Source organism: Arachis hypogaea, chromosome 12, assembly GCF_003086295.3.
Source record: "Arachis hypogaea cultivar Tifrunner chromosome 12, arahy.Tifrunner.gnm2.J5K5, whole genome shotgun sequence".
NCBI lineage: Eukaryota > Viridiplantae > Streptophyta > Magnoliopsida > Fabales > Fabaceae > Arachis > Arachis hypogaea.
The window spans coordinates 25,083,295-25,103,485 of NC_092047.1; the positions used below are offsets into that span (position 1 = coordinate 25,083,295).

Here is a 20,191-nt window from a genome sequence, read left to right on the forward strand (position 1 = left end):
GTATTTTACGGTCAATATCTATTCTTTTTAGTTATTCAGAGTTTGGATAATTATGATATTAATGGGTATTTTACATATTCTATTACTTCCAATCAATTTAATTTTGTATGATTTGTTTCTTTAAAAGTAACCTCTCAATTACCACTGATACTGTACTGACTTAATTTAATGAACAATTTTATAATTTGTTGATGTGTTCTTTTTACATACTATTAGAAAATAGATCTGATCAAAACAGTAGACGTGAAGAAAATGTAACTGGTTAGTATTGTACTTTTTTTTCTTTATATATTTAGTATTGTGACATAAGTTTAATAGGTAAATAAAGTTATAAAAATATATTATTTTATCCTTATATGTTAGCATATTAATGTATTCATAGTAAACATTAAGTATGAGCATAATTGGTGTTAAAAAAATTATTTATTTAAGATCATTATTACAAGAACCAATTATAAAAAAAGAGTACCAGTGCCTAACAAAAAAAAATCTATACACAAAAAAATTTATAAAAGCAAATAAAATACTTAAAATATTTATTTGCCAATTAAAATGAAAAATATGTAAACTTTAGCGAAAGCAAAAAAAAATTGGTAATTTAAAAAATTTTATATTTTATTGAATCATTCTGTTATAATTCACACAAACATGACAAATAAAATAATTAAATAAAATGTTAAAAAATTTATTTATTTAAGATCATTACAAGAACCAATTATAAAAAAAGAGTGTCTGTGCCTAACAAAAAAAAATTAAAATCTATACACAAAAAAATTTTATAAAAACCAATATAATACTTAAAATATTTATTTGCCAATCAAAATGAAAAATATGGAAAATTTAGCGAAAACGAAAAAAAATTAATTTAAAAAATTTTATATTTTGTTGAATTATTTTATTATAATATAATTCACACAAATATGACAACATAAAATAATTAAATAAAATATATTTTAAGAAATAAAATAAATAGTAAAAATTAAAATGATAACTCTAGGCGAAAGCATACAAAATAAAGATTATTAGAATTAATAGAACAAATAAAATATGAACCAATATTATCGTCATGTATTGTATTATTTCGACCAGTAATATCTAAACATTTAAAAAACATGAAACAAAACATACAAGCTAAAAAATTTGGCCAAAGGCAAAAATTGTCATACCCTATATATAAGATAATTAACTAAAAAATGCCATAAGACAATTGATGAACAGAAAACTTTATACAAAAAAAAAATTATGATATATAAAGAAAGCATTTTTTAAAAAAAAAATATTTATTTCAGACTCAAACTATATTGTATTGACTATTTAATCTAAAAAAATAATCCATGATAAACATAATGTTACCATATAAACAAAAACATATAATAGAACAAGAACATAATAAATATTTAGAATAATATAATGTTGTTATAGATCGTATGTGATTTTAACTTTGTTATAACAGTTTCGAATAAAAGATTTTAAACAAATAATTTTATTAAAAAAAGAATAAAACTAGTTTGCTACAGAATAAATAATATTTCTTTATAATTAAAAGAATAAAAATATTTACTTAATGAATACAAAACATCTTTATAAAGAATAAAATAAAATATTTTATAATTAAAATTGTTAAATACATCTGAATAACAAAATTTAAAACAAATAAAGTCAAATAACATCACAATATTATACAATGTAACAAACTTTAAAAAAATGATTGAAACATCACTTAAATATTTGATAGCTACTTATCTCTTTTTTATGATAACCACTATAATGGAAGTAATTCTTTGTATTTATAATCAATAAAGAACTATTTTTTTAGTTGTTACAAAATTCATCATTTTCTGATTTTCATTATGAATGTAACCAAATATATGTTAATTTAATACGAGTACAGAAATTAGACAAAATGTTCGAGCATCCCATAATTATGCACAAAATTTTCAAGAGGATGCAACAATAATTCGAACTCCGCTACCAATCCCAAGGACATGTCATTACTGTAGCGCACGTCTATTTCACCATGAGACGTTCGAGATGTGCTGTAATGGAGGAAAAGTCTCTCTTCCCCGAGTAAATGCTCCTCAGGAATTGCTTGAAATCTTCTTGGACTCCTGATAAACCACTATTTTATGGTTTATATTGTGTTTAATTGTGTGGTTTTATCATGATCCTGACCCATTTATTCATTAAAATAGCATACATTTATATTTCCTTCCTAAATTTATTACATGAGTGAAAACTACTTCCTAGAGACTTTTAATTATACATTTTACTTCTCCTTTATTCCATTCGATACCGTGATCTGTGTGTTAAACGTTTCAGGCTTTATAAGGCAAGAATGAGTTGGAGATTGGAAAGGAAGATAGCGAAAATGGAAGGAACACAAGAAATTGAGGAGATGACCAGCGAGAAGCGACGTGGCCGCATGGACGACGCGACCGCGCGGAATGGAAAAGCACGAGCGACGCGGAGGCGTGGATGACGCGTCCGCGTGGCAAAGCAGAAACGCGAATGACGCGTCCGCATGAGCGACGCGATCGCATGACGTGCGCGATCTGCATAATTTACAGATTCGCTGGGGGTGATTTCGGGCCCTATTTTGACCCAATTTTCGGCCCGGAACAGCAGACTAGAGCCAGAGAACAAGCAGAAACTAAAGAGAACATTCATTCTACACAGTTTTTAGTTTTAGATCTAGTTTTGCTCCTCCTCTAGGTTTTCTCTCTACAGATTCATGGTTCTTAGGATTTTAGTTTCTCTTACTTTTTTGGCATTGGAATACTGAGAAGAGTTATTACCTCATCAAGACTTCGTCATTCTAGTTCGTTTTCTTTACTTGGTTTAATCTTCCATGTTCCTTGCTTTGTTTAATTTTACCATTGGAATATTCTTAGGATTATTTAATACAAGGATCACTTTTATTTTTAATTGACTATTTTAACTTTATTTACAATGTCTTTCTTTAATTCCTTTTTATATGCTATGAATTTTACATTCACAATGAGCGAGTAGTTCCCTAACTTGATGGAAAATTGATTGAAAGGAACCCTTGAGTTGGAAGGTTTGAAAGAAAAATTGTAATTGGGTTTATGGTTGGATTGCCTCCTAATCACTAACACTAATCCCTTTTAATTAAGTGGATTGCAACTTGTGAACGGACATAGCATTCCAACTTGTTTGACTTTCCTTCACCTAGCGAAGGATAACTAAACAGGATAACCTTTAATTGTCAATTAATCCTGAGAGCATTCCAACAATAATAGGGATTCTAACTAATCAATTCCCAGTCAAGGCTTTTATTTAAATTATTCAAATTTACCAATTTAATTTCCTGTTTGCCCAATTCAAACCTTTTTGAAAACCTCTGATTAATAAAATAGCACACTTTTCTGCAACTCGTTGGGAGAGGACCTGAGATTCATACTCCCAGTATTTTAAATTCAATTTTCTGTGACACGTTTTTAAATTGAGGAGCAGATTTCTGGCAAGTTAAGAACTATACTTACAACGTAAATGTTTTAACAATTTTTAATTTGCCAATTTCTGCACACCATCAATTTTTAGCGCCGTTGCCGGGGAGTTGCAATAAAGTGCTAAAGTTATTAATTAGAATTTATTTATTTGCATTTTATTTTATTTTGCTACTATGAGCTTCCTGTTTCTTTCGTCAAATGACGCGTTCACTTCCTGATCTGCGCTTGCTAGTATTCGATCTTGAAATTGAAAGGACTATTTCACGAATAAGGCGAGCTCGGCGTCGGTTAGTCTGCTCTGAGGGCGGATCTGAAAGTGAACTTGAGGAAGAAACCAGCTCCCATTCTACTGATTCGGTTGATTCACGTGCAGACGACATGGCAGAACCTAGAAGAGTTACCATCCAGGAGGAAGGAGCCCCTAATTTTACAATGCAACCGTTTCAAGCGCATCACCCAGCAGTGGCTACAGATTTCGAAATAAAGACCGCACTGCTCAATTTGATGCCCAAGTTTCATGGCTTACCTGCTCAAGAGCCTATCAAGCACCTGCGAGATTTCCAGGCAGCCTGTTCTACCGTCAGGCGAGATGGTACAGATGAAACTTCAATTCTGCTGAAAGCTTTCCCATTTTCTCTTGAGGGAAAAGCAAGAGAGTGGTACTACACTCAACCCCTAGCAAATGTATCCAACTGGGATATGCTCAGAAAAGAGTTTTTGGAGAAATTCTTTCCATCTGAAGTTACTGATAAACTGAGGAAAGACATTTCCACTATTGTTCAAGATGACAACGAGACTCTCTTTGAATATTGGGAGTGCTTCAATAATCTTCTGGAAGCATGCCCCCACCACATGATTGACAAGATAGTGTTACTTAGCTATATCACACAGGGTATGAGGCCCCAAGATAAGACCACATTGGAAAGTGCTAGCAATGGGTCTATGAAGAAGTACAAGACCACTGATGAGGCATGGCAATTGATCAGCGACTTAGCTGAATCTACTAGGAACCACAGACAGAAGTAAGGCCGTTCAAAAGCCATTGCAGAAGTATCCTCTAGCAGAGAGACTGCTGCTCTAACTCAGAGTATCTGTGAAATGACCAACTTGCTGAAGTAGATGCAATTGAATCAACAACAAGTTCAGCAAGCTCAACCTCCTTCACCACAGCAAGGCCAACAGTTAGTCCCACAGAGAGTCTGCGAAATCTGTGCAGATTATAGCCATTATACTGATGAGTGTCCGCAGCTCCAGCAGGAAGATAACACCGTGGCAGCCACTCATAATTTCTATGACCGCCCCAACCAAGGGTACAATCAAGGTGGCAACTATAGCCATGGATGGCAGGACAATTCTAACCAGAATTAGAGGGACAACAATAACAGAGGAGGCAGAGATAATCAGGGAAATCAGAGGTGGAATAATAATAACAACAGGCAGCAGGACCAACCTTACAGAGCACCTCACCTGAGGCAATCCCAAGGACCACAGAATACCCAACAGCAGACCTCTCAATTTACTCATTCTTCTTTATCTCCTAATGAAGAGTTACTACAATCTTTTGAGCGGAGACAACAGACAATGGAAAATAACATCATGAATAACATTAATGCCAGTCTGAATGGTCTGACCTCTACTTTGCAAGCTCTTGTTTCACAGATTGGATCAATGCAAAATTTCAGTAACCAACCTTCAAGCTCCACTGGAATCCCCTCTCAACCATTACCCAATCCAAAGGGAGGCATTAATGCCATCACCCTGAGGTCCGGAACCACACTGCAGGAGAGGAATCAGGAGGAGCCAAGCTCACCAGAACACGCCTCAGCTGAAGAGGTAGTAGAAATAGAAGATGTTGAAGAGGAAGAGGACATACATGACATAGCTGAAAAAGAAGAAGTCCAACCACAGGAGGAAGCACCAAGAGGCGCAGACACTGCAGAAAACACTACTCCTATTCCATTTCCACAACTTGCAAGGAAGCCCAGGAAGCAGCTGGAACCCGATCCCAAAATGGTAGAAATATTCAAAAAGGTTGAGGTAACCGTTCCTCTTTTTGATGTTATTCAACAAGTACCTAAATATGCAAAGTTTCTAAAAGATTTATGTATACATAAAGACAAAATTAATGAATTAGAAACTATTCCTTTAGGTAGTTCCATATCTGCTTTAATGGGAGAATTACCTGAAAAGTGTAGTGATCCAGGTCCTTGTATAGTTAGTTGTACTATTGGTGGAGTAGTAATTTATGATTGCATGTGTGATTTAGGAGCATGTGTCAGTATAATGCCTTTGTCCATATATGATATTTTGAGGCTCCTTCCCTTAAAAAGGTCGGCAGCTCGTTTTGTGTTAGCAGATAAAAGCATTATTACAGTGGCTGGAGTTGCTGAAGATGTTTTAGTGAATATTAAAGGACTTACATTTCCCAATGCTTTTTATATCTTGGAAATGCCCCATAATGACTCGGATAAGCCATCATCAATCCTACTTGGAAGACCATTCCTGAAGACATCAAAATTCAAATTGGATGCTTTTTCAGGAACATACTCTTTTGAAATAGATGGCCGCACAGTAATCTTCAATCTGAATGGAGTCATAACAACCCTCCAGAAGATTATTCTATCTTCCAGTGTGATGTCATAGATGAAACTGTAGCTGCAGTTCACAAGGAAGAATTAGAAGAGAGGCACACTGGACAAGGTCCAAGTGTGGGGACCCTCTTAACTGACAATGAGGGCACTTCGCCATTTTCACAAGCTCCAGATAATCCAGAGCCTGCCCATGATCAGAAGTTAGAGTTGAAACCCCTCCCTCCACATCTCAAATATGCTTATCTTGAAGATGAGCAGAAGTTTCCGGTTATCATTGCAAGGGAGCTTACTTCTCAACAAGAAGAGCAGTTACTTGATGTACTGAGGAGGCATAAGAAAGCAATTGGGTGGAGTTTGGCAGACATAGTAGGCATCAACCCTCAAGTATGTGAGCATAGAATATTTTTAGAAGAGGGAGCAAGACCTGTTCGTCAACCCCAAAGAAGATTGAATCCCACTATCTTGAAAGTTGTCAAAAAGGAAGTGACCAGACTATTGGAAGCAGGTATCATCTATCCCATTTCAGACAGTGAATGGGTTAGCCCAGTACAAGTGGTGCCCAAGAAGTCTGGAGTCACTACAGTGAAGAATGAGCATGGAGAGCTCATAGCAACTAGAGTTCAGAATGCTTGGAGAGTCTGCATTGATTACAGGCGTCTCAACCAAGCTACCCGTAAGGATCACTACCCACTTCCATTTATTGATCAAATGCTGGATCGCTTGTCAGGTAAATCACATTATTGCTTTTTAGATGGTTACACAGGTTATTTCCAGATTCATATAGCTCCTGAGGATCAAGAAAAGACCACTTTTACATGTCCTTTTGGGACTTATGCTTACAAACGAATGCCCTTTGGCTTGTGCAATGCACCAGCTACTTTCCAAAAGTGCATGATGAGTCTTTTCTCTGATCTTATTGAGGACTGTATGGAGGTTTTTATGGATGATTTTAGCGTTTATGGTGATTCTTTTAGCCTTTGCTTAGATGGATTATCTAGAGTATTAGATAGATGTGTTAATACAAACCTTGTATTGAATTTTGAAAAATGTCATTTTATGGTAAAACAAGGGATTGTATTAGGACATGTGGTATCTAATACTGGCATTTTTGTAGACCCAGCAAAGGTGAATGTTATTTCTAGTTTACCTTACCCCTCTTCCGTGAGGGAAGTCCGTTCGTTCCTTGGCCATGCAGGTTTTTACAGGAGATTCATAAAGGACTTCAGTAAGGTAGCACTTCCCTTGTCCAGATTACTATAGAAGGATATTGAGTTTGAGTTCGGTGAAGATTGCAAGCAAGCGTTTGATAAGCTGAAGACCGCACTGACTCAAGCTCCAATTGTAAGAGGACCAGACTGGAGCCAGCCGTTTGAAATCATGTGCGATGCTTCCAACCATACAGTAGGAGCAGCGCTGGCTCAGCGCGAAGGTAAGGACCCTTTTGTTATTGCTTATGCATCTAAGACCTTAGACACTGCCCAGTCCAATTATACTACTACTGAGAAAGAGCTTCTTGCTATTGTTTTTGTTCTGGATAAATTCCGAGCTTATTTACTTGGTACTAGAGTAGTAGTGTATTCGGACCATGCAGTTTTAAAGTATCTATTAGCTAAAAAGGAGTCCAAACCAAGATTTATACGTTGGATACTGCTATTACAAGAATTTGATTTAGAAATAAAGGATAGGAGTGGTAACCAGAATTTAGTGGCAGACCACTTGAGTCGCCTTGAGCACATTAAGGATGATTCTACTCCTATAGATGATAATTTTCCATTTGATAACCTGCAAGCAGTATCTGAAGTATCCCCTTGGTATATACCTGTAGTTAATTATCTAGTTAGCCGCACATTTCCTCCAAACTTTTCTAAGCACCAAAGAGACAAGCTGAAAAGTGAGTCTAAATATTATATATGGGATGACCCATATTTATGGAGATGTGGCACTGATCAGGTAATTAGACATTGTGTGTCTCAATCAGAATTCCAGTCCATTTTAGAGGCCTGTCACTCATCTGAGAGTGGAGGACATTTTGGCCCTCAAAGAACTACTAGAAAAATCTTGGACTATGGATTTTGGTGGCCTACTCTTTTTAGAGACGCTGCTGAGTTTTGTAAATCTTGTCTCCCATGCCAAAAATTTGGTAATATATCCAAGAGGGATGAGATGCCTCAACAAATTATGCTTTTCTGTGAAATTTTTGATGTTTGGGGCATTGACTTCATGGGTCCATTTCCAAATTCTAATGGATATTTTTATATATTGTTAGCTGTGGATTACGTTTCCAAGTGGGTGGAAGCAATTTCCACCCGCATTGATGATGCTAACACTGTTGTTTCCTTTGTGAGAAACCACATTATTTGTCGCTTTGGATCACCACGAGCAATCGTGAGCGATCAAGGCACCCATTTTTGTAACAGGAGACTAACAGGATTAATGAAGAAGCATGGGATAATTCATAAGGTTGCAACAGTATACCACCCTCAGACCAATGGGCAAGCCGAGGTATCAAACAGAGAAATAAAGCGTATCTTGCAGAAGATAGTCAAACCCCATAGAAAAGACTAGAGCACCAGGCTACAAGATGCACTCTGGGCATATAGAACAGCATATAAAACACCCATTGGGACGAGTCCTTTCCGCTTAGTTTATGGAAAAGCTTGTCATCTTCCAGTTGAAGTAGAGCACAAAGCCTTTTGGGCAGTCAAGGAGTGCAACATGGAAATTGGGAAAGCCGGAGCTGAAAGGAAGTTGCAACTGCAAGAACTGGAAAGCCTTTGCCTAGAAGCTTATGAGAACTCAAAACTATACAAGGAAAAGATGAAGGCTGTACATGATCAGAACATCAAGAAAAAGGAGTTCCAGCCTGGGGATTTAGTCCTCCTTTACAAATCTCGACTGAGGCTCATGCCAGGAAAATTGAGGTCAAGATGGGAAGGTCCATACAGAGTAGAGAAGGCCGAACCGTACGGAGTTTATCACCTAAGCCATCCTTCACACTCTGAACTTATCAAAGTTAATGGACACCGTTTGAAGCTATACCATGGCGAGAAGATACAGAAGAATAAAGAGCTTGAGATCTTGCTCTTGGAAGACCCCCACATAGCAGAAGATTGAGACAACCCACCATGGTATGATCGTTCTTTTCTTTATTTTTAGTTTCTCATATTCAATAACTCTTCTCTTTATCAGTACTTTCGTGCATCTGCATCCGCATATTTATAAAAAAAAAAATTTTTGCCACGCGACGCGTCCGCGTCGCATGGAGAGGGGAGAAAAATCAAAATGAACAGAGAGTCACGCTGGAGCGTGGCTGGAGGCATGCCAATGGCACAAATCGTCCCACGCGACCGCGTCATATGGGCATAATGACCTCCCACGCGACCGCGTGCCCTGATTTTCGACGTAAAAAGGGTGCACAGCTGAAAGTTGTGCTAGAGTGGTGCTGGACTGGCGCTGGACGCGCAATCCCCTTCACGCAACCGCGTGCCCCACGCGGCCGCGTCGTTCCCTTCTGAAGCCCACTCACGCGATCGCATGCCCCATGCGATCGCGTCACCTAGAATTTGGCATTTAATGATTTGAACAGAGAGTTGTGCGAGTGCGAGGCAACCCTCGCGCCACTGGCACAAATTGGGTCACGCGATCGCATGGCCGACGCTACCGCATCAACCACCTTAAGCGCAAGTCGCGCAACCGCATGCCCCATGCGATCACGTCGCTTGCGGCGCACAGTTTCTCTACTTTTGTCAAATATCATATCTTTTTCTCTCCAAATCCTATTTTTCTTTTTTCCCTCCTTATTTCTTCCTTCTCTCTTCTTCCTTCTATCTCACTTCTTATTCTTTCTCCCTCACCTCCATTAACAAGGTTTTATTTTCTTCTTCACCCCTTTCTTTTCTATCATTCTTCTTATTTTATATGCTATTTTTCTTTCTTTTCTTTTTCTTTTCATTATTCATATTTTCCTTCTTCTTCTTCTTTCCTTTTTACATGGTGTTAGAATTTTATTTGAGTCATTATTCCTCATTATATGCTTGTGGATTGTTGCAAATTGTTTGATAATTATATATTATTTCCTTTAAAGGGTTGCTTGCATGTTCACTTTAATAACTTTTTATACTTTATTTACCTTGCATGCTATGTGTTTGTGAAAAAGTCCATATGGCATTATGCACTTCTCTATGTTATTCTACTATTCAATGCTTGCTTTTCACAAATTCCCTTTACTATTATATTAATTGAATTTAATTGTCAATACAAACATGATGGTTTGTTACAAAGTAATGCTTGGTCTATGCTACTCATGCCCTTTGCCGGCATGCCAATAAACACCTTGCGTTCACTTGTCATCATATGCACTAACTATTTTCCATTAATGATCTTTCACATGTACTCATGAGCATGTGTTAGCATCATTTACCTTTTAATGTGCATTTATAACCATCCTTTTTTTCGTTCTCTTCATTGCTATATATCTCCTTGAGTTTCATTTACTCTCTCTTCCCTTTTCAGGATGGCCACCAAGAAAGGAAAAGAGAAAGCCACTCCCAAACCACTTGCAAGAAGAGGAACTAAGAGAGCACTAGTGGCAGAGCCTTCTTCAACTACAGTCAAGCCCTCAACAAAAAGAGTTAAGAGGATCATCAAGGTCGATGAAAAGGAGAAAGCCTTTCCAGCGAAGGACACTGCGCGATTTTCCAATCGCTACTGTGAGCAGATGTTCCCTATTCTAGCTGAAAGGAGCTACAACAACGAACACCTTCTTATCCTCCCGCCCATTATTGCTACTTTTGTTGAGCCGCAGATTGCACGAAGACAATGGGGTTTCCTACAAAGACAACAGAAGCAGGTCAATCTTTCTTGGGTAGTTGAGTTCTACTCTAACTTCTACATGCCTACTCTGCAGTCTGTCTATGTACGTCAGAAGCAAGTCCCCATTACAGAAGAGGCTATCCAACAAGCTTTGAGTCTTCCCCCTATTCCATAAGGAATAGACGCCTTTCAAGAAGCCGCACTCAAGCGCCAGATGTACCAATTTGACTGGGAAGCTGTTCTCAGAGTTATCGCACTACCTGCCAGCCGTTGGATCTACGGATACCATCATACCCGCCCTAAGGGTATATTGGCTTCAGCACTTACCTTGGAGGCTCGCGTATGGGCACAAATCATGTCCCATTACGTCTTTCCAAGCACTCACGAGTCCTCCTTTACTGCGGACATGGCCGTTCTACTATGGTGCATCCTTACAGGCCAACCTCTGAATCTACCAAGACATATCCGGAATGCTATGGGACACGTACAAATTGCAGGCAATTTACCTTTTCCCGCCTTGGTCTCAGATCTTGTCTTAGCAGCCGGAGTTTCCTACAGAGCTGGAGACACCAAAGCCATGCTCCCACGGGATGATCAGTATGTCCTTAATGGGAAATACCTTAGACTTTCAGCAGCCACTACAAGCCTTCCCACTGCTCCGGTTGAAGATATCCCTTCTTCACCACCACAAGCACCTACAACAGATGAACTGCTCCAGTAGATAATCCAAAGGTTGGATCGGCAAGAATAGAAAGCGAAGTTAAGAGAGCGCTGTAACGAGCGCCGATTCAAATACCTCAAGGAGCTACTCAAGGGAAAATTCAAGGACTCAGACACCCCGGACTCCACTTCCTTTACCAGCACAGGGAGCCATGATGGTCCCGACTGTGGAGATACTGCTACCAGCCTACCCCTGTTCCTGACAGATGGCACCGAGGACGGTGCAAAGCCTTAAGTGTGGGGAGGTCGGTCAATACCTGACTTCCGGAGGTAATTTCTCTTCCTTAGCACCAATAAATTAGGATTTTAGTTAGATTTTCTTTCTTTTATAGAATAGGATAAATTGCATAGTAATAGGTTAGTTGCATGCATGTTCTACTTGATTGAAAAGACAATAAGTTTCTTCTAAGACTCTATCTTTGGAACAAAATTTCACTAATTTTCAAAATTTTTATGATAAATTTGCTTGAAGTTATATTTGGAACATGATATTTGAGCTAAAGAACACACAACCTGTGAGATTTGAGCCTTTATGAATGGTTATTTAACCATAATTATTTTATTCTTGTGTGTTTACTTCTCTATGATTGTAATATGTATTTTGTTTCATCCTATATGTCCAATATTTATTATATTTATATGCTTGCATATGATTGAGGCCATTATTTGTTTAAACTCACTTATCCAAATTAAGCCTACCCTTTTCAATTACCTTTGTTAACCACTTTGAGCCTTTAAATCCCATTTGTTCTGTATTTCACCACATTACTAGCCTTAAGCAGAAAAACAATTGTATATCCCAAATTGAATCTTTGGTTAGCTTAAGATAGAATTGTGTGTGCTAGTTAAGTATGGGAAATTGTGGGAACAAAAGCTATTAAGGGAATGTGTCATGATAATACAATGGGAATTTGGATACCTACTCATGTGAAACTATAAGAATTAAAAATCTATGTGCATTGATAAGCTATGTTTATTTTTATGTTAAAAAAAAGCAATAAATAAATAAGGGGACAAAATTACCCCAATGCTGAATTAAGAATTCAAGGATCAATGCACATATGATAAAAATTAAAATAAAAGTTGATACATGAGTATGGAATGTAAAAGGGGAACTCTGGGTAGCTAGGCATGAATTCTAAAGTCATGTAAAATATATAGGTTGGGTTGAAGCTTGGGTTAATTAAAGATTCAATTAATAAGCTCACTTGACCATATATGTATCCCTACCTTTACCTTAGCCCCATTACAACCTTGAAAAGACCTCATGATGTTTGCATTGGTATGTTAACTGTTGTTGATTGATTAGGAGAAAAACAAAAGTTAGAGAGCATGATTAGAGAAGGATAGAGTGATTACCCTACACACTAGAGAGACTAGAGTGTACATACACCATCAGTGAGGGTTCCATACTTGAATTTCTATGTTCCCTGCTTTCATGAGCTATTGGTATGCGAAATTGTTACTCAGGCTGTGAATTGTTGTTCGAAATTGATTCCCTGGCAATGGCACCAAAAACGGATGCACAGAACCATGGTCTAAACATATCTTCACAACTTCGCATAACTAACCAGCAAGTGCACTGGGTCGTCCAAGTAATACCTTACGTGAGTAAGGGTCGAATCCCACGGAGATTGTTGGTATGAAGCAAGCTATGGTCACCTTGTAAATCTCAGTCAGGCAGATATAAAATAGTAATGGGTTATTGAAATTAGATAATAGGATAAGGATAGAAATACTTATGTAAATCATTGGTGAGAATTTCAGATAAGCGTATGGAGATGCAATCGTTCCTTTGGACCTCTGCTTTTCTGCTGTCTTCATCCAATCAGTCTTACTCCTTTCTATGGCTGGCTTTAAGCAAGGGCATCACCGTTGTCAGTGGCTACATCCCCTCCTCTTGTGAAAATGGTCCAAGATGCCCTGTCACGGCACGGCTAATCATCTGAGGTTCCCGATCATGCTGGAATAGGATTCACCCTCCTTTTGCGTCTGTCACTACGCCCAGCACTCGCGAGTTTAAAGCTCGTCACAATCATTCAATCATTGAATCCTACTCAGAATACCACATACAAGGTTTAGAATTTCCGGATTCTCTTGAATGCCGCCATCATTCTAGCTTACACCACGAAGATTCTGATTAAGAGATCTAAGAGATACTCATTCAGTCGAAGGTAGAACGGAAGTGGTTGTCAGGCACGCGTTCATAGGAAATGATGATGATTGTCACGTTCATCACATTCAGGTTGAAGTGCGAATGAATATCTTAGAAGCGAAATGAGATGAATTGAATAGAAAACAGTAGTACTTTGCATTAATCTTTGAGGAACAGCAGAGCTCCACACCTTAATCTATGGAGTGCAGAAACTCTACCGTTGAAAATACATAAGTAATGAAGGTCCAGGCATGGCCGAATGGCCAGCCCCCAAACGTGATCAATAGATCAAAAGATAATCCAAAGATGTCTAATACAGTAGTAAAAAGTCCTATTTATAATTAACTAGCTACTAGGGTTTACAGAAGTAAGTAATTGATGCATAAATCCACTTTCGGGGCCCACTTGGTGTGTGTTTGGGCTGAGCTTGAATGTTCCATGTGCAGAGGCTCTTTCTAGAGTTGAACGCTAGCTTTTGTGCCAGTTTGGGCGTTGAACTCCACTTTGCAACTTGTTTCTGGCGCTGGACGCCAGAATTGGGCAGAGAGCTGGCGTTGAACGCCAGTTTGCATCGTCTAAACTTGGGCAAAGTATGAACTATTATATATTTCTGGAAAGCCCTGGATGTCTACTTTCCAACTCAATTGGAAGCACGCCATTTTGAGTTCTGTAGCTCCAGAAAATCCATTTTGAGTGCAGGGAGGTCAGAATCCAACAGCATCAGCAGTCCTTCTTCAACCTCTGAATCTGATTTTTGCTCAAGTCCTCAATTTCAGCTAGAAAATACCTGAAATTATAGAAAAACACACAAACTCATAGTAAAGTCCAGAAATGTGAATTTAACATAAAAACTAATGAAAATATCCCTAAAAGCAACTAGATTCTACTAAAAACACACTAAAAACAATGCCAAAAAGCGTATAAATTATCCGCTCATCACAACACCAAACTTAAATTGTTGCTTGTCCCCAAGCAACTGAAAATCAAGTAGGATAAAAAGAAGAGAATATACTATAAATTCCAAACTATCAATGAAACATAGCTCCAATCAGATGAGCGGGACTTGTAGCTTTTTGCCTCTTGAATAGTTTTGGCATCTCACTCTATCCATTGAGGTTCAGAATGATTGGCATCTATAGGAACTCAGAGTTCAGATAGTGTTATTGATTCTCCTAGTTCAGTATGATGATTCTTGAACACAGCTATTTTATGAGTCTTGGCCATGGCCCTAAGCACTTTGTTTTCCAGTATTACCACCGGATACATAAATGCCACAGACACATAATTGGGTGAACCTTTTCAGATTGTGACTCAGCTTTGCTGAAGTCCCCAATTAGAGGTGTTCAGGGTTCTTAAGCACACTCTTTTTTTGCTTTGGACCTTGACTTTAACCGCTCAGTCTCAAGTTTTCACTTGACACCTACACGCCACAAGCACATGGTTAGGGACAGCTTGGTTTAGCCGCTTAGACCAGGATGTTATTCCTTTAGGCCCTCCTATCCACTGATGCTCAAAGCCTTGGGATCCTTTTTATTTGCCCTTGCCTTTTGGTTTTAAGGGTTATTGGCTTTTTGCTCTTGCCTCTTGGTTTTAAGAGCTTTGGCTTTTTCTGCTTGCTTTTCTTTTTTTTTTTTCGCCTATTTTTTTTTTCTGCAAGCTTTGTTCTTTGCTGCTTTTTCTTGCTTCAAGAATCATTTTTATGATTTTTCAGATTATCAAATAACATGTCTCCTTGTCATCATTCTTTCAAGAGCCAACATATTTAACATTCATGAACAACAACTTCAAAAGACATATGCACTGTTCAAGCATTCATTCAGAAAACAAGAAGCATTGTCACCACATCAATATAATTAAACTAAGTTCAAGGATAAATTCGAAACTCATGTACTTCTTGTTCTTTTGAATTAAAACATTTTTCATTTTAAGAGAGGTGATGGATTCATAGGACATTCATAACTTTAAGACAAAGTTACTAAATACTAATGATCATGTAATGAAGGCACAAACATAGATAAGCACTTAACATAGAAAACGAAAAACAGAGAAAGTAAGAACAAGGAATGAGTCCACCTTAGTGATGGTGGCGTTTCCTTCTTGAGGAACCAATGATGTCCTTGAGCTCTTCTATGTCTCTTCCTTGTCTGTGTTGCTCCTCCCTCATTGCTTTTTGATCTTCTCTTATTTCATGAAGGATGATGGAGTGCTCTTGATGTTCCACCCTTAGTTGTCCCATGTTGGAACTTAATTCTCCTAGGGAGGTGTTGATTTGCTCCCAATAGTTTTGTGGAGGAAAGTGCATCCCTTGAGGTATCTCAGGGATTTCTTGATGATGAGCTTCTTCGTGTGCCTGTTGAGATCCATGAATGTGCTCTCTTGTTTGCTCCATCCTTTTCTTAGTGATGGGCTTGTGAGATGAATCTTTCCATCTCCCATGGCTCAGAGGTGGAAGCAATTGTCTTCCCTTTCCTCTTTCTTGAGGTGCCATTAATGGTTATGGAAAAACAAAAAAAAAGCTATGCTTTTACCACACCAAACTTAGAATGTTGCTCGCCCTCGAGCAAAAGAAGAAAGAATAGAAGAAGAAGAAGAAGATATGGAGGAGATGGAGGGATGTGTGTATTCGGCCATATGGGTGGGATTGGGTGGGAAAGAGATGTTGAATTTTGAAGGTAGGTGGGTGTATGGATGTGAGTGGTAAATGGAAAACAGAAGGGATGACCATGAATGGAGAGGGAAAGGGTGAGGTAGGTGGGGATCCTGTGGAGTCCACAGATCCTGAGGTGATCCTGTGGGGTCCACAGATCCTGAGGTGTTCAAGGATTTACACCCTTGCACCAAATTAGGCATGCAAAATGCCCTTGCACACAACTCTGGGCGTTCAGCGCCAGATTGGTGCTTGTTCTGGGCGTTGAACGCCCATTTGTGGCCCATTTCTGGCGTTGAACGCCAGAACCATGCTTGTTCTGGGCGTTCAGCGCCAGCTCTTCTCCAGGGTGCATTTCTGGCGTTCAGCACCCAGATGCTGCCCATTTCTGGCCTTCAGCGCCAGAACCATGCTCTGTTCTGGCGTTGAACACCCACCAGATGCATCTCACTGGCGTTTAAACGCCAGCAAGGTCTTCCTCCAGGGTGTGATTTTCCTTCTGCTGTTTTTGATTTTGTTTTTAATTTTTCTGTTTATTTTGTGACTCCACATGATCATGAACCTAAGAAAACATGAAGAACAATAAAAATAGAATTAGATAAATAAACATTAGGTTGCCTCCCAACAAGCGCTTCTTTAATGTCAATAGCTTGATAGTGGGCTCTCATGAAGCCTTACAGATGTTCAGAGCTTTGTTGAGACTTTCCAACACCAAACTTAGAGTTTGGATATGGGAGTTTAACACCAAACTTAGAGTTTGGTTGTGGCCTCCCAACACCAAACTTAGAGTTTGACTGTGGGGGCTTTGGTTGACTCTGCAGTGAGAGAAGCTTTTTATGCTTCCTCTCCATGGATGCAGAGAGAGATCCTTGAGTTGTAAACACAAGGTTGTCCTCATTTATTTGAAGGAGCAATTCTCCTCTGTCCACATTAATCATAGCTCTTGCTATGGCTAGGAAGGGTCTTCCTAGGATAATGGATTCATCCTCATCCCTCCTAGTATCTAGGACTATGAAATCAGCAGGGATGTAAAGGCCTTCAACCTTTACTAACACGTCCTCTACTTGTCCATAAGCCTATTTTCTTGAATTGTCTGCCATCTCTAATGAGATTTTAGCAGCTTGTACCCCATAGATTCCCAGTTTCTCTATTACAGTGAGGGGCATGAGGTTTATCCCTGAACTAAGGTCACACAGAGCCTTAAAGATCATGGTGCCTATGGTACAAGGTATTAAGAACTTTCCAGGATCCTGTTTCTTCTGAGGCAATGTCAGTTGATCCAGATCACTTAGTTCATTGGTGAACAAGGGAGGTTCATCTTTCCAAGTTTCAATGCCAAATAATTTGGCATTCAGCTTCATGATTGCACCAAGGAACTTGGCAGCTTGCTCTTCAGTAACATCCTCATTCTCTTCAGAAGAGGAATACTCATCAGAGCTCATGAATGGCGTAAGGAGGTTCAATGGAATCTCTATGGTCTCTAGATGAGCCTCATATTCTTTTAGTTCCTCAGAGGGAAACTCCTTATTGATCACTGGATGTCCCAGGAGGTCTTCCTCCTTGGGATTCACGTCCTCTCCTTCCCTTACAGGTTCGGCCATGGTAATCATTTCAATGGCCTTGCACTCTCCTTTTGGATTTTCTTCTGTATTGCTCGGGAGAGTACTAGGAGGGATTTCAGTGATCCTTTTACTCAGCTGGCCCACTTGTGCTTCCAAATTTCTAATGGAAGACCTTGTTTCATTCATGAAACTTACAGTGGCCTTGGACAGATCAGAGACTAAGTTTGCTAAATTTGAGGTATTTTGTTCAGAGTTTTCTGTCTGTTGCTGAATGGATGATGGAAAAGGTTTATTATTGTTAAACCTGTATCTTCCACCATTATTAAAGCCTTGTTGAGGCCTTTGTTGATCCTTCCATGAGAGATTTGGATGTTTTCTCCATGATGGATTATATGTGTTTCCATAAGGTTCACCCATATAATTTACCTCTGCTATTGCAGGGTTTTCAGGACCATAAGCTTCTTCTTCAGAAGATGCCTCTTGAGTACTGTTGGATGCAGCTTGCATTCCATTCAGACTCTGAGAAATCATATTGACTTGCTGAGTCAATATTTTGTTCTGAGCCAATATGGCATTCAGAGTATCAATTTCAAGAACTCCCTTCTTCATAGGCGTCCCATTATTCACAGGATTCCTTTCAGAAGTGTACATGAATTGGTTATTAGCAACCATGTCAATGAGTTCTTGAGCTTCTGCAGGTGTTTTCTTTAGGTGAATGGATCCACCTGCAAAAGTGTCCAATGACATCTTTGATAGCTCAGATAAACCATCATAGAATATATCCAGGATGGTCCATTCTGAAAGCATGTCAGAAGGACACTTTTTGGTCAACTGTTTGTATCTTTCCCAAGCTTCATAGAGGGATTCACCTTCTTTCTGTCTGAAGGTTTGAACATCCGCTCTAAGCTTACTCAGCTTTTGAGGAGGAAAGAACTTGGCTAAGAAAGTCGTGACCAGCTTATCCCAAGAGTTCAGGCTGTCTTTGGGTTGAGAGTCCAACCATATTCTAGCTCTGTCTCTTACAGCAAAAGGGAAAAGCATGAGCCTGTAGACTTCAGGATCTACTCCATTAGTCTTAACAGTATCACAGATCTGCAAGAATTCAGTTAAGAACTGAAAGGGATCTTCAGATGGAAGTCCATGAAACTTGCAGTTCTGTTGCATCAGAGAAACTAGCTGAGGTTTCAGCTCAAAGTTGTTTGCTCCAATGGTAGGAATGGAGATGCTCCTTCCATGTAAATTGGGATTAGGTGCAGTAAAGTCACCAAGCATTCTCCTTGCATTATTGTTGTTGGGTTTGGCTGCCATCTCCTTTACTTGTTCGAAATTTTCAATAATGTTGTCTCTGAATTGTTGTAATTTAGCTTCTCTTAGTTTCCTCTTCAGAGTCCTTTCAGGTTCTGGATCAGCTTCAACAAGAATACCTTTTTCTTTGTCCCTGCTCATAAGAAAGAGAAGAGAAAAAGAAAAGAAGAGGAATCCTCTATCACAGTAAAGAGGTTCCTTATTGTTAGTAGAAGAAGAAAAGAAGAAAAAGAAAATTCGAACACAGATAGAAGAGGGGGTTCGAATTTGGTGAGTGATGTGAGGAAGAGATGTTAGTAGATGAATAAAATAAATAGAATAAGATGAGAGAGGGAGAGGATTTTTGAAAATAATTTTTTGAAAAAGAGTTAGTGATTTTCGAAAATAGTTTTTGAAAAAGGTTAGTAATTTTCGAAAATTAAAATAATTAGTTAATTAAAAAGAAATTTTTGAAAAAGAGGGAGATATTTTCGAAAATTAGAGAGGGAGTGTTAGTTAGGTAGTTTTGAAAAAGATAAGAAACAAACAAAAATTTAGTTAGTTAGTTGAAACAAATTTTGAAAATCAATTTTGAAAAGATAAGAAGGTAAGAAGTTAGAAAAGATATTTTGAAATCAACTTTTTGAAAAAGATATGATGAGAAGATATTTTTGAAAAGATATTATTGAAATTAGTTTTGAAAAAGATTTGATTTTTAAAATCACAATTAATGACTTGATTCACAAGAAATCACAAGATATGATTCTAGAATTTAAAGTTTGAATCTTTCTTAACAAGCAAGTAACAAACTTGAAATTTTTGAATCAAAACATTAATTGTTATTGTTATTTTCGAAAATTTGATATAAAAATAAGAAAAAGATTTTTGAAAAATATTTTTTTAGAATTTTCGAAAATAACTAAGAAAAATGAAAAAGATTTGATTTTTAA

The 20,191-nt window shown here is 38.2% G+C and overlaps 1 non-coding gene across 1 annotated transcript; it reads left to right on the forward strand.

Annotated features, from left to right (window-relative positions):
* The first annotated feature begins 18,758 nt into the window (after positions 1–18,758).
* On the forward strand, positions 18,759–18,866 carry LOC112731465 (small nucleolar RNA R71). Its single transcript, XR_003167240.1, has one exon. It is a non-coding gene; the product is annotated as a small nucleolar RNA R71 (small nucleolar RNA).
* The last annotated feature ends 1,325 nt before the right edge of the window (positions 18,867–20,191 follow it).